Source organism: Pavona decussata, unplaced genomic scaffold (assembly GCF_977016875.1).
Source record: "Pavona decussata unplaced genomic scaffold, jaPavDecu1.1 SCAFFOLD_72, whole genome shotgun sequence".
Taxonomy (NCBI): domain Eukaryota; kingdom Metazoa; phylum Cnidaria; class Anthozoa; order Scleractinia; family Agariciidae; genus Pavona; species Pavona decussata.
This window is the reverse complement of record NW_028145491.1, coordinates 3,952,488-3,964,252: the sequence shown is the minus strand read 5'-3', so window position 1 is coordinate 3,964,252 and position 11,765 is coordinate 3,952,488. Positions and strand designations below refer to the sequence as shown.

At 39.6% G+C, this 11,765-nt stretch overlaps 1 pseudogene across 1 annotated transcript in view; it reads right to left on the bottom strand.

Moving 5' to 3' along the window:
- Positions 1 to 3,452: 3,452 nt before the first annotated feature.
- The window catches only part of LOC146477057 (dedicator of cytokinesis protein 7-like), a 46,193-nt pseudogene continuing 37,880 nt past the window's right edge, over positions 3,453 to 11,765 (bottom strand). The window contains exons 34-42 of the transcript XR_014865521.1: positions 10,998 to 11,061; positions 9,652 to 9,924; positions 9,303 to 9,437; positions 8,214 to 8,394; positions 7,470 to 7,618; positions 6,973 to 7,115; positions 6,308 to 6,433; positions 5,206 to 5,361; positions 3,453 to 3,886 (exon numbers count right to left, since the gene is read on the bottom strand). The product of XR_014865521.1 is annotated as a dedicator of cytokinesis protein 7-like (transcript). The remainder of the gene's footprint in view (positions 3,887 to 5,205; positions 5,362 to 6,307; positions 6,434 to 6,972; positions 7,116 to 7,469; positions 7,619 to 8,213; positions 8,395 to 9,302; positions 9,438 to 9,651; positions 9,925 to 10,997; positions 11,062 to 11,765) is intronic.

Below are 11,765 nucleotides of genomic sequence, written 5' to 3'. Positions count from 1 at the left end.
AACTTATTAACTATAAGTTGTGTATGAGCATGAACAATTTTTACTTATGAGTTGAGCATGAGGATGAGCAGTTATTACTTATGAGTTGCGCATGAGCATGTGCAGTTATTAGTTATGAGTTCCGCATGAGGATGAGCACTTATTACTCTTGAGTAAAGCAATACCATGAGCAGTTATTACTTATAAGTTGCGCATGAGGATCAGCAGTTATTTCTGTTTAGTAACGCAGGAGCATGAGCAGTGATTACTCTTGAGTAACGCATGAGCATGAGCAGTTATTACTTATGAGTAACGCATGAGCATGAGCAGTTATTACTCTTAAGTAACACATGAGCGTGAGCAGTTATTACTTAAGAGTTGCGCATGACCATGTGCAGTTATTACTTATGAGTTGAGCATCAGCATTAGCAGATATTACTTATGAGTTGCCCATGAGGATAAGCAGTTATTACTTATGAGTAACGCATGAGCATTAGCAGTTATTACTTATGAGTAAGACATGAGTATGAGCAGTTATTACTCTTGAGTAACGCATGAGCATGAGCAGTTATTAGTCTTGAGTAACGCATGAGCATAAGCAGTTATTACTTATGGGTTGCGCATGAGAATGTGCAGTTATTACTTATGATTTTCGCATGAGCATGAGCACTTATTACTCTTGAGTAACGCATGACCATGGGTAGTTATTACTTATGAGTTGTGCATGAGCATCAGCAGCTTTTTTTGTTGAATAACGCATGAGCATGAGCAGTTATTTTTGTTGAATAATGCATGAGCATGAACAGTTATTACTCTTGAGTAATGCATGAGCATGAACAGTTATTACTTATGAGTTGCGCATGAGCGTGTGTAGTTATTAGTTGTGAGTTCTGCATGAGCATGAGCAGTTATTACTCTTGAGTAGCGCATGACCATGAGTAGTTATTACTTATGAGTTGCGCATGAGCATCAGCAGTTATTTCTGTTGAGTAACGCATGACCATGAGCAGTTATTACTTATGAGTAACGCATGAGCAGTTATTACTCTTGAGTAACACATGAGCGTGAGCAGTTATTACTTAAGAGTTGCGCATGAGCATGTGCAGTTATTACTTATGAGTTGAGCATCAGCATTAGCAGATATTACTTATGAGTTGCGCATGAGCATAAGCAGTTATTACTTATGAATAACGCATGAGCATGAGCAGTTATTTCTGTTGAATAACGCGTGCGCATGAACAGGTATTACTCTTGAGTAACGCATGAGCATGAGCAGTAATTACTCTTGAGTAACACATGGGCATGAGCAGTTATTACTTATGACTTGCCCATGAGCATCTGCAGTTATTAGTTATGAGTTTTGCATGAGCATGAGCAGTTATTACTGATGAGTTTCGCATGAACATGAGCAGTTAATACACTTGAGTAACGCATTAGCATGAGAAGTTATTACTTATAAGTTGTGCATGAGCATGAACAGTTTTTTCTTATGAGTTGAGCATGAGCATGAGCAGTTTTTACTTATTAGTTTCGCATGAGCATGAGCACTTATTACTCTTGAGTAACACATAAGCATCAGCAGTTATTACTTATGAGTTGCGCATGAGCATGAGCAATTATTACTGGTAAATTGCGCATGAGCATGTGCAGTGATTACTGAAGAGTTGCGCATGAGCATGGGCACTTATTACTCTTGAGTAACGCATGAGCATGAGCAGTTATTAAGTAGTTATTACTGATGAGTTGCGCATGAACATGAGCAGTTATTCCACTTGAGTAACGCATTAGCATGTGCAGTTATTAGATTTATGAGTTGCGCATGAGAATGCGCTGTTTTGAATTATGAGTTGCCCATGAGCATGAGCAGTTATTACTTACAAGTAACGCATGACCATGAGCAGTTATTACTTAGGAGTTGCGCATGAGCATGTGCAGTTATTTCTTATGAGTTCTGCATGAGCATGAGCAGTTATTACTGATGGGTTGCTCATGAGCCTGAGCAGTTATTACTAATGACTTGCGCATGAGCATGAGCACTTATTACTCGCGAGAAACGCATGAGCATAGCAGTTACTGCTTATGAGTTGCGCATGAGCATGTGCAGTTATTACTCTTTACTAACGCATAAGCATCAGCAGTCATTACTTATGAGTTGCGCATGAGCATGTGCAGTTATTTCTCATGGGTTCCGCATGAGCATGAGCACTTATTACTCTTGAGTAAAGCATGACCATAAGCAGTTATTACTTATGAGTTGCGCATGAGCATGTGCAGTTATTACTTATGAGTTCTGCATGAGCATGAGCAGTTATTACTGATGGGTTGCTCATGAGCCTGAGCAGTTATTACTAATGACTTGCGCATGAGCATGAGCACTTATTACTCGCGAGAAACGCATGAGCATAGCAGTTACTGCTTATGAGTTGCGCATGAGCATGTGCAGTTATTACTCTTTACTAACGCATAAGCATCAGCAGTCATTACTTATGAGTTGCGCATGAGCATGTGCAGTTATTTCTCATGGGTTCCGCATGAGCATGAGCACTTATTACTCTTGAGTAAAGCATGACCATAAGCAGTTATTACTTATGAGTTGCGCATGAGCATCAGGAGTTATTTCTGTTGAATAACCCATGAGCATGAGCAGTTATTACTCTTGAGTAAAGCATGAGCATGAGCAGTTATTACTCTTGAGTAACACATGAGCATGAGCAGGTATTACTTGTGAGTTATTACTGACTTACGAGGGATGTCATCGAATGCGCCCAGGTGTTGTATTGTCAACAACTTCATTCGCAACGAGAGAAAACGCATTGAAGACAGATGCTCCTCAAACGCATCCACAAAACAACTCCTGGGCGCATTCGATGACATCCTCCGCCTTAACAGTTACCCAGAGAATAGTATAGAGCAAACTAAATGCCCACAAAATCTTTAACACAACTCTCAGCCTACAGGCACGGAGTGGTCGTACCTTAAGATCCCTTACATTTTTGAGCGACTCAATCACAAGATCACTAACATTTTTAGAAAGGAAAACATCCAAGTACGCGTTGCGCACAAGTCCTACACGCTCAGACAAGCCCTATCCCACACCTCCACGGAGTGCAAATGCACCAGAGACAAATGCCCCATCGCTAACACTGGATTGTGTTTACGAAGAAATGCAGTGTACCAGCTTACGTGCAACAGCTGTGATCAACATTACATTGGTAGCACAACACGCTTCATCCATGACCGCGTAAGAGAACATATCCGTAACGATAGCTCCTCCGTCAAAAAACACATCTCTTCCTGCCAGAACAACGACCAAAAATTATTATGAGCGAAAACGATCCCGCTACTCTACGCCTCTACGAAGCATTTTATATCAGAAAATACAAGCCGACACTCAATTCCCGAGAGGAATGTTTTGAATTTGCGGAACTGCTATTTTAATATTTAATTTTAGACACTACAATCCATCATCAGAACCTTGTATAACGCTCGCAGTTTATTTCTATAGCTTTCACACATTCGTCACATTTTTTACACATTTCACCCTACACTCTCTTTGTATATATATATATATAGCGCGCGCGGAATATTTTCTCATCCCTGATGATGCCGTTGATCGGTGAAAGCTCGGATTTTAGTTTTTAGTTTTTAAACAGCAGTGTAAGGCCTCAATTGAACAGTTTTTATATATTTTAAACCATGCTGCTGAAGGACAACATGAACAGAATACTATCCTCTCAGTTTCAAGGCGGCCAAGGTTTTTTTTCCTGTTTTGGCGCAGTCTTCAGGAGTACGTTACAATTCTTGAATCCAGAAATGTAAGATCAGAATAGTTTCCTTTGCTTTTTAAGCTACACTGTGTCCTGTATTGAAACTCATTGAGATTTTCCTTAATAAAGCAGATCCTTCGCTGAAACAGTAACAACAAAACAACAAAAAGTTACCATAAGCCCTATAATTATCTCAACACAAAATGTGCATGTTGCTAAGTACGTCTTCTAGACAGTTGGCCGTCGGAGGAACTTACCCTATGCAAAAAAGAGCGCAACATTGCTAGCATTCCCTTTCTTGATAGCCTAGAGGGAGAAGGAATCACTTGGAGGAGCAAAACACACTCGACGAGGCCCGAGTTCTTTCTCGAGATTTCTTTCTCCTTTGTTTCTTAAGCTCGCTGTCCAGACCGTCAAGAAAGGCAATAGCTACGAAAAGAGCACCTGATCACAGATGGCACCACTCCCAACTGTGGCCAAGCTCAGAACTAAAAATTCTTGCATTTCTCTTCGATAAACGGTCATAGTAGCACATGTTCAGGGAAGTACTGCCCAATAGCTCTCATGGGTACACTTAAGGCCCCAGTTGTTCAAAGCGTGGATAATTTTATCTACTGGATACTTTGCTATCCGGCCGATAAATGTGTGCAACCTTTTCCCCGATAGCCCTACACTTTGTGAATACAGTATAAGCATATGTCAAATTCAAATATGGGATTGTGTGTAAAAGTTGCCAAAAGCGTTGGTTGGAGTAAGTTTGCTCCTCTGGATAGCGACTTATCCAGTGGATAAAGTTATCTGCTCTTTGAACAACGGTGGCCAGAATTGAATCCAACTAAAAAATAGAACCACATGGTGCAGCGTATAAAATAATAAACAGCTGCTCAATAGCACTCGTTTGAGTGGTTAGAACCACTCTGTAGGACGTAAGACATTATCACAGGAAAGTACTGCTTATAAAAATCAAAGAAATATTTTTGCTTGTCTGTGATTGGTCGAAATCCGTCACGTGAGGCAATATGTCCCCACTTAAATTGGCAATACAAGATGATATTCCCCCGCTTTTAAAAGTTAGAGTTACTTCAGTGCAACAAAGCTGTTGGAACAGATGAGGAGAGCAAATTCGTCTAAAGTGTTTCTGGAAAACTCCAAAACGTTAGTGCAGTGGTTCAAGAGGTTCGTTATCTAAACATCAAGACTGAAAACCACTGAACAAATAAGAACTCTAATACCCAAAAGTACACCCAATGCGCTTTCAGCTAAAATATTTGAAGGATAATAAACACAGTAGCTCTCATATGGTATTAAAAATTAAAACTTTTGCGTAATTCTTTCGCTTTGGAAAAACTGTTTGCTTCTCGGAACAGATAATGTGCGGGGACAAATGCATGTGAAATCTTCGTGCCAAATAAAGGTTGCTTTTTAGTCCCCGTTTCAATGGGAGAAAACAATACTGCACTTTTGTCTCATGGATCCTCGCAGAGTGCCAAACTTGTTCTTAAGGAGAGGTTCAAGCTGTTCTGTTAATTTTGTGTAATTCCTTTCCAACTCTTTCTGATAGGCACGCTGATCAACAGTAATCAGATGTTTGTTCTTCTGCAGTGCATCTCCGCATCTGAAATGAACGACCAACAAAAGAACACTAAGAGAACATTTTGGATTAAGAGTAATTAGGTGATACACTTGGATGTGTGTTTGGACTGCTTTCATCAAGGACGGTAGCTCCTACCCAAAGGTATTATTACGGGGAAAGCTTAGTCACAAACTGACAAAGGGCTATTGGAACCCAAAACAGAAATTTGGGGGGAACCACGCCATATGTAACGTTTAGCCGGAATAAGCCTCTGTTACCTCAATTTTCGTTTTGGACTCCACTAGCCCTTGTTGAACTATGTTTTCCCAGAGAAGTCATAAACCACACAAAAAGAGTTAATATAAAGAGGCACCATCCTCAAATAGCTCAAGTTTGTCAGACTATCCAGTGATGCGCAGAAGGAACGCACAATAACAAGTGGAGGTACCAGTTCAATAGTAATTTTTCCATGTCTTTTCTTAAGCGTAGAACATGTTTGACAAATGCTCATTCATCAAACAACTGCGATTCTGTTAATGACGTTATTGCTAAAAAAAGTTAGCAAGATTCCGAGAGACCAGCTGTCATTTCTCGCCAATAGTTTGTCAACATGTTACCACGTTTGATGTTTTTCGGTGTCCGCACAACAGAATTCTCAACACGTGCTTGCAAACTATTATTTGTGTTTGAAACACCCTTCTTATTTCAACAATAAGTGTATGTGCTCAGTATGTATGTAGATGTCTACATTTGAAATGTAACTAAAGAAGACTAGTGTCTAACTAGAAAACTATATGGTTAACTTAGGCACTACGACAATAAAAATAAATACCTATAAAACTTTAAATTAACTAAATAAATTATATACATATATCATATTAATATGGTGTAAGGAAATGTGAAATAACTTCCCAACTATCGTTTATAAACTTGGCTCAAATCATGGATCCCAATGCAACAAACTGCCTATGTGTAGAGTAATATTAACCTTTTGACAAACTCTTTGAAGCAGAGCCTCAGTCTGTGATGGTGTCTGGTGAACATCTGAGATTCGCCTTCTTCGTTAGAATCCTGACTGTGACAAAGAAACACCAGAGCTTTCTCCAATGGACCCCGCCGCCGAGAAACATAATCAAATATTGCAACCGGTCCATAAATTGACACCATTAACATGTTACCAATTGTCTTAATTCTTGCGAACATGCTGGACATCATTGGTACTGACAATGAAGTGCTATTAGGATAGGGAAATGCTATGTAAGACAAATCGGCAATTGCAATTGTGACAACTGTGACATGTTAGATGGGGGGGGGGGGGGGTGGAGTTTCAAAAGCAACCTAAGGAGAACAAAGACTATAAATATTTAAGGTAAATTAACCGTCAGCAAGGTGAAGGCCTGAGTGGGACTCAGGATGAGAGGGGGAGCGGGTACCCATAGAGAACGACCACGAATAGTAGGATCAAGGAAGCTGGTAACGGCTGGGAAGCCGGGACAAAATGACTCCGAAAAGAGTAGCCTGCAGGAATATGTACCATGCATGAGTGTGCGAGCGACGAAACGAGCTACTAAACTTCTGAGTAAATGAGTAAATAAACGTTGAGGTGAAAAAGAAAAGTAAATTCACCCTTACAGAGTGAACAAGTAACACACCTGGTTAACTGTAGTACCAATAGAGCCCTGTAGTACCATCTGTAGCATCTCAGGATCAGGAGGCTCCTGTTGTATTGCACTCAGAAGCTCTTTGGTTCGTAACTCCATATCTTCGATGGCAACTTCAATTGGACTAAGCACAATCTACAAAGCATAAAACAAGCGATGTAGAGCAGTTGAGTTTGAGAACAAGAGAGGAGAAGAGGCATGACTGAGTTGCTTACCGAGAAGACCGACACAAAGCCAGTTTAGCCAGAAAACTGACAAGCACACATCTGATAAGTTAATATGCAAACTATGTCAAAGGGTGATAAATGTTAACAGGTCTGATTCAACCACAATGACGAACATTACGCCTCGCTGTAAAACATTTCTCGTCAGCGGAGTCATGAACCCATTCCTCATTCCCACAGAATATCATTGTTCAGTTCCCCCTCCCCCCCCCCCCCCCCTCAACCACTACTGTCTGCCATGAAAAGCAAGTTAGCAACTAATGACCTGTTCACGATGTACAACATTGACTCGGGTCTTGACATAAGGGAATGAATTGGCAGCTGCTGTCAAGATGGTCTTTCTCTTGTACTGGGTTACTAACTCGCTATGTGCCTTACCGCTTGGTGTGAATGGTGTTTCATACACGAATCTCCCTAGTAATACAACAACAACATATTTCATTTCATCAGAACATAAATTTTTTAACTTATCACAACTGTCATCAAATTTAGACAGTAACGAAAGGGAAGTATAGGGAGTACAGGAAACAAGCAAATTAAATTTGGCCAAAGATTGACTAAGATGCAGTCTAAGTGACTTAAATTAACAAATTAAACATTGATGAAGATACGACAGTGTAGCACTCACTTTCTCCATATCCGCAGTGGGTTTGGAGACAATTGTCAGACTTTTACAATTCGCATGTTGCATTCTCACAACTCGCATGCCGGAGAGCACCTACAAGCGTCCATACTAATGTTGCAGGGATTGACTAAAAGCTAATCACACAGTAGCCTCTACACAGCTGGCCACTCTCTGAACAAAAATTGGTTGAGAAGAGCGGAACATTGAGCACAGGCTAAGCACACAGGCAAAAATTTAATTAATATTTCACCACTGCATAAGAAACGCACAAATTCAGTGCACTCGCTCCATTACCTAACAGCAAGTTAGCATAATTTCTACACTAGAACAATGCTACTATAACCTATCCCGTTAAGTACCTGGTGCAGAATAAAAAGAACATACTTAAGTTGAAATTCTTGTCAAAGTATGTAATACGGTCCTTCAGTTCATATTCGTCGAAGTAAGGATCCACAAATGTTAGCTGAATATACGCTTTATCTGGATCAAGCTTGTCCTGTTCAACAGCATTGGAATCTTTTATCACTTCAATGACATCTGGTCCAAACTTTTCTCCGTAAAAAGCCTGAAAACAAACAGAGTTTAAATTTGACAGTTGCAAGGATAAGCGCAAAGGCAATGGAACAATTTCATTCCCAACCGTACTCCAAATGTTGCAAAAACAAACAGCAGCGTTTAACTCGTGCTTCCTACACAGAATGAAAAGTCAGAACCACCTTAAACAGCATAGGTGCTGTTATACCACATACATCACATGTGTAATGAGAATCTATGAGAATTTAAACTGGTTTGACTGTCATCTGTGAGATGCAAGCATCAGGTCTGAACGCCAGGGAATAAGAGTAGACTAGCGGTTAGTTAAATTCTGGATGCCCCAAGTTGAAATCTCGCCCTGACCACTAGCTGAATAGGCCATTTCCGAGTTGCTGTGAGCCTCATTATGAAAGGGAGGCTAAGTGCAAAAGCTTTTCATGTGAAACTGATTATTTTTGTTTGCATATGGATGACAACTAATTTTTATAACAAAAACTTTGCACTTAGCCTCCCTTTCATAATGAGGTTCACAGGAACTCGGAAATGGCCTATTGTTTCATGGCAAACACGTGTTCAACTCTTCAGTCACGCTTGGGAATAGTTGTCAAACGGCCAACGTGATATTTGCATTTGTGTTTTCTTGAGAAAAGGAGTACGTAGATTAGAATTGTACAAAATAATTCTGGCCTTTGATGATTACCCAAACTACTCCATTTTACTGAGAAACTGGAAACAGCGAGCGGCAAATATAGGATAAACATGTTCACATGGTCATTTCTGCAATTTGCCGTTTAGCGTAAACAAAATTCTAAATCTTTCTATTACGTTTTTCTTGGAATAATTTAAGGATTTACTGGCAATTGAGTCACCCCAAAAAGTATTTTTGGTAGACTCTTGTTTTGTTTTTTCTTAAGTTCTTGTTAAGGACTGTCAACAAACCTGCAAACGATGTGAAATTTCTGGCAGCTTTGTGATGGCCGGTTCTTTGTAAATGTACTCTTCACCATCCAAGTCGCCAAATTTTGATCCGTAAAATCCAACTCTGAAATATGTCCCTAACATACGCTTTCCTTCCTATGAAGTCACACAAAAACAGTCTACATCAATAAAATACTTTACATGGAGGGAAGAATCTCCTGGCTTGCAGTGGTCTAAGGAACTTCAATAGTTGCATCACATTCAAAACAAAAGGTACGCAAATGTATAAATTGTGTGCTGGGGGTGGAGTGGGATGGGGAGGACCACTGCGGAGGAGAGGGTATAGGTCAGATGAATTAGAATCCCTTACCGTTTGTATAATCTTACTGAAGGCTTCTGAAAGTTTCTGATGAACGTGTGTTAGCTTTTTGTAGTTACGTCTGGCCTCTAGTGTAGGTATCAGTAGTTTGTAGACTTCATTTACACACTCAAACAGCTGAGCACGGAAAAATGTAGTGGCAGCCTTTTCCAGAAGGGACACCAAGCCATTTTCACAAAAGTACTTTCCGGTACAAATGCCCTCCTCATCCTTAAAGAAAATTATACGAAATGTACACATGGCTGCTTCAACATGGTTATTAACCTACCAAACAGAGTAAAGAAGAACAAATCAACTCTCGTCACTCAAAACCAATGCATACAAGACTCACTCACAATGCCATTTTCATATCTTGAAATTTTCAAACTTGTCTTGAAAAATCAGTTCAGAATGACGAAGGAGAGGAAGTTTCATGATTGGCACTTCTTACTTGTTTAAACCTGTTCTCTCCTGTCCTGTTGTTTTACTAAACAAGAAACTTTGTTCCATAACTTGGACCTGACAAAAACCAGTTGAAGCCTACCTTGGGACTCATTTTAGCCCTTAGGTGCGTTAGAGCCCGTAAAATTAAGGCCATTTTGGCCCTTAGTTAGTGAAGCCAAATTAGATCCCAAAATAGTATTGTTTTTATCGTAGGGGAGTAGGGGAAGCTTTAAGTGCTTTAACCCTTTCACTCTCATGGGAGTTGTCGTATTTTTGTAAAACGGCAACTGTGAACCCCTACACCAACTGTAATACACCAATTAAAAGGTTTTATCTGGGGCATTGTATAAATCATTCCAGCTAAGACAAAGGAAGTAACAGAAAAGAATGAAAAGTGTTTAAAACGAGAAAATATAAACCTTAAAATACATCTCACTTCTTGTATACACTGGGTATACCCCTAAACTATAGCTTAATTTGCAGATCTCAGCACATAGTTTCTTGTCAAATGGTGACTTGGTCTTAAAAGTGTAAGAGGAAAAAGTTAAAAAAAAAAATGGAGGGGTGGTTAATCATGTCTTATGTAGGAGGGGGCTAAGATTGTATGCTTCCATTGTGCAGATCTCTCCAAGATCTGTTTGGTGTCCAAATTTGATGCAAATTGACCCAATATTGGGCACGCAATGACTTCCTGTGCCATATGGCACTCTTGGGAGTGAGAGGGTTAAGTCGCTTTATTATTCAGGAACTTGAGTTCCTAATGGATGATAACGGCAAATAAATAGATAAAATAATAATAATAATAATAATAATAATAATAATAATAATAATAATAATAATAATAATAATAAAACAATCCTATGTGCTTCGGGCGCACTGCTGACTTTACGACTATCAGTCAGCAAAAACTGTACCTCGCCATGCTTGGCAGCCATGTTGTATAGCCAAGTGAGTCGTAAATCCGGCGAGTTTTGATATCTGCAAGGTATAAACATCATTTAGAAAACATAAGTAATGTTCCAAAATCACGACTCAAAACAGCAGCGCATCCCAGCTTCATTAACACTCTTAAAGATTTCATCCAAAGCAAGCACACTCAATGTTAAGGCGCTTTCCAATTGTCAGGTCTGGATGGCCGGAGCGGTCAGTTTGCAGAAGGACTGCTTACATGCCACTTCTTTGAATTACACGGTGCATGCTATTTTCGGAATGTATCATTTTGAAGAATGTTTCGAGCCAGTCCTTCACAAATGACACATTTTATTAACAGACTGGCCAGCCCTATCAGGTCTGATGACAAAAATGGAAAGCGTCTGTAGAATGACCTTAATTGTACAGCATTACAATAAATAAATAAATAAATAAATAAATAAATAAATAAATAAATAAATAAAGCAGTTTCAAAAACCTCCTTTCAATGGTCAGACATAAGGATTTTGTCGTACAATTAAAACTTAGAACTACCTTGTACAGCAAAACAAACAGCACCACTGGAGAGTACTTACCTCAGTTCCTCAACGAGCAGGTAAGCTTATCAAGCGGATAAGTCGCCAAAAAACGAAGAAAATGTACTCCAGCTAATGCATTTTATCCACTGGATAAAGTGGTCTACTCCTTGAACAACTGAGGACAGTTCCAAACAAGAATGGTTGGGGTAGGGAGGGTGAAGCACATAAATGAGT